This window comes from Orycteropus afer, unplaced genomic scaffold (genome assembly GCF_000298275.1).
Source record: "Orycteropus afer afer isolate SDZICR_OR568_19922 unplaced genomic scaffold, OryAfe1.0 scaffold00215, whole genome shotgun sequence".
NCBI lineage: Eukaryota > Metazoa > Chordata > Mammalia > Tubulidentata > Orycteropodidae > Orycteropus > Orycteropus afer.
In genome coordinates, this window is record NW_006921802.1 from 1,564,140 (window position 1) to 1,567,079 (window position 2,940).

General features: G+C 35.4%; 1 protein-coding gene across 1 annotated transcript in view; it reads left to right on the forward strand.

Annotated features, from left to right (window-relative positions):
• LOC103203390 (60 kDa heat shock protein, mitochondrial-like) overlaps positions 1–2,940 on the forward strand; it is a 12,493-nt gene that overhangs the window by 7,283 nt on the left and 2,270 nt on the right.

A 2,940-nucleotide genomic window follows, 5' to 3' on the forward strand; every position in this document is an offset into this window, starting at 1 on the left:
ACCAAGACATATCAAAATTAAAGTTTGCAAAACCAAAGACAAATAAAGAAGCTTGGGGAAAAAGAAAAAGTTACCTACAAAGGAGAACAATTAAGTAACTAAGTTCTGTTTTTTAAGAAGAAACAAGGCAGGCAAGAAGGCAATGGAATGACACATATAAAACCTTGAAAGACAAAAATTGCCAACCAAGAATTATATATTTTCCCTCAAAAATAATGACAAATTTAGGACAGTTCCAAATCAACAAATATTAAGATTTTTTTTTTCATTTTTCTTATTTATTTATTTTTAATTTGAGAATTTGTTTTACATTCTACATTACATGTACATTTAGTTTCACTCCCCATTTACCATGCCCACAGATATTAAGAGAATTTACTAAAAAAAATAAAAAAATAAAAAAATAAAAAACCATATAAGTTTACAAGAAATGTCAACAACAGCAGAGAGCAATGTAAGACTAAGACACATGGTAACATCATCTTGAAACCAGTCCAGATATAAACTAAGCAAAAATAAAATAAATATACAAGGCTAAATTTTGCTGAAAATAATTTAAAAAACAGGTGTATTGACAGGGCACTGCCAGAAATTCAAGCCAGATTCAGAAAATGACATGGTATGAAGGATATCATTGCTGATGTTAGATGGATGTTGGCTGAAAGCAGACAGTACTAGAAAGATGTTTGCTTGTGGTTTATTGACTATGCAAAGACATTCAATCATGAGGATTATAACAAACTATGGATAACATTGCAAAGAATGGTAATTCCAAAACACATAATTGTGCTCATGAAGAAACTGCACATAGATCAAGAAGTAGTCATTCCAACAGAACAAGGGGATACTGCATGGTCTAAAATCAAGCATCAGGATTATATCCTTTTACCATACTTATTTTATCTGTATGCTGAGCAAATAATCCAAGAAGCAGGACTACATGAAGAAGAATGTGGGATGAAGATTGGAGGAAGACTCATTAACAACCTTATTTCCTGAAAGTGAAGGTGACTTGAAGCACTTACTGATGAAAATCAAAGATGGCAGCCTTCAGTGTAGATTGCACTTCAATGTAAAGAAAACAAACATCCCCACAACTGTACTAATGAACAGCATCATCATATGGGGAAAAGACTGAAGTTGTCAGGAATATCATTTTACATGGATCCACAATCAACACACATGGAAGCAGCAGTGAAGAAATCAAATGAGTTATTGCATTGGGCAAGTCTGTTGCAAAAGACCTCTTTAAAGTGTTGAAGAGCAAAGATGTCACTTTCAAGACTAAGGTGTGCTTGACCCAAGCCATCATATTTTCCATAGCCTCATATATATGTGAAAGCTGGACGGTGAATAAGGAAGACCTCAGAAGAATGGATGCATTTGAATTGTGATCTTGGTGGGATATATTGAAAATACCATGAATTGCCAGAACAAACAAATCTATCTTAGAGGAAGAAAAGCTGTAATACTCCTTAGAAATGAGAATGACCAGATTTCATCTCTCATAGTTTGGTCGTGTTATCAGAAGGAATGAGTCCCTGGAGAAGGATATTGTGTTTGGTAAAGTAGAGGGTCAGTGAAAAAGGGGGAAGATCCTCAACAAAATTGATTGACACAGTGGCTGCAACTATGGGCTCAAGCATAGCAACGATTGTGAGGATGGTGCAAGACCAGGCATTTCATTCTGTTGTACATAGGAACAGACTCAATGGCAACTAAAAACAACAATAACAATCTGAAAATAGGGAACCAGAGATGTCAATTTGTAAATGATGACAGCTACAAATCAAAAAGAGGAAATAAATTATGTAGTTATAGAACTTCCAAATGGACAGGAAGTCAAGACAATATCAAGTTATCAAGATAGAAGGGACTCTTAAACTTGGAAAGATAATAATATGTTACAGGGTAAACTCAAAGAAAATTAATAAACATCACTAAAATAAAAAGAAGATATAACGATTCAGTAAACACTGAAACAACATCAATATTAATTTCTGATAAAGTGGATTTTAAGCAAAAACCAGCATAAGAGGAAAAGAAAGGACATTATATGATAATGAAAGGGTCAACCAAACCAAAAAAAAAACATAAATTTAATAAATATCTGCACAAACAATGAAAGAACTCTAAAATATATAAATCAAACTTTAACAGAATTGAAAAGAGAAAAAGACAACTCCACAATCATAGTAGGAGATGTAATACAGCACCCTCAATGAAGGACAGAACAATTAGAAAGAAACTGAAGAAAGATACAGAAGATCTAACAAAACAATCAACCTACTTGACCTTATAGACATTTACAGAACACTCTACCTAACAAAACTCAATAAACATTCTTTTGCAGCAACACATGAAACATTCTCCAGAATAGACTATATTCTATATTTAGGCTAAAAGCAAGCCACAACACATTTTAAAACATACTACATGTTTTGGTTATCTAGACAAGAATATACCACAAATTGGATGGCTTGAACAAGTAAGAGTTTATTCTCTTACAGTTCAGGAGGCTAGAAGCCCGAGTTCAAAGCACCAGGCTCTAGGGGCTGGGTGGAAACCCCTCGACCTTGGGCTTCATTCAGCTCGGCCTCTTGGTCCCAGCCCACTGAAACTAGAGGCATCTCTTCACTCAGGCAGCTCCTGGCTGCTGAGGCTAACAAGACCAAGGTTAACAAATAAAATGGCACAGTCCTGATATTACCAAACCACGTTTCCGGCCATTGTTTCAAGTCCATTGAAAGTCACAAGCTTGGCAGAGCATGGCAGGTTGCTGAATGACCACACAGCTACATGCAGGGTCCAAGTGTGCCATAAGCTAGAGACCATTCCCAAAGCTGTTTCTTATATATGGGAAGCAGACCACATACCCAAAGCATCTATTTAGCTGCTCCAATACATTGCGCCATGGAGTTAATTACCAATCTCACCATG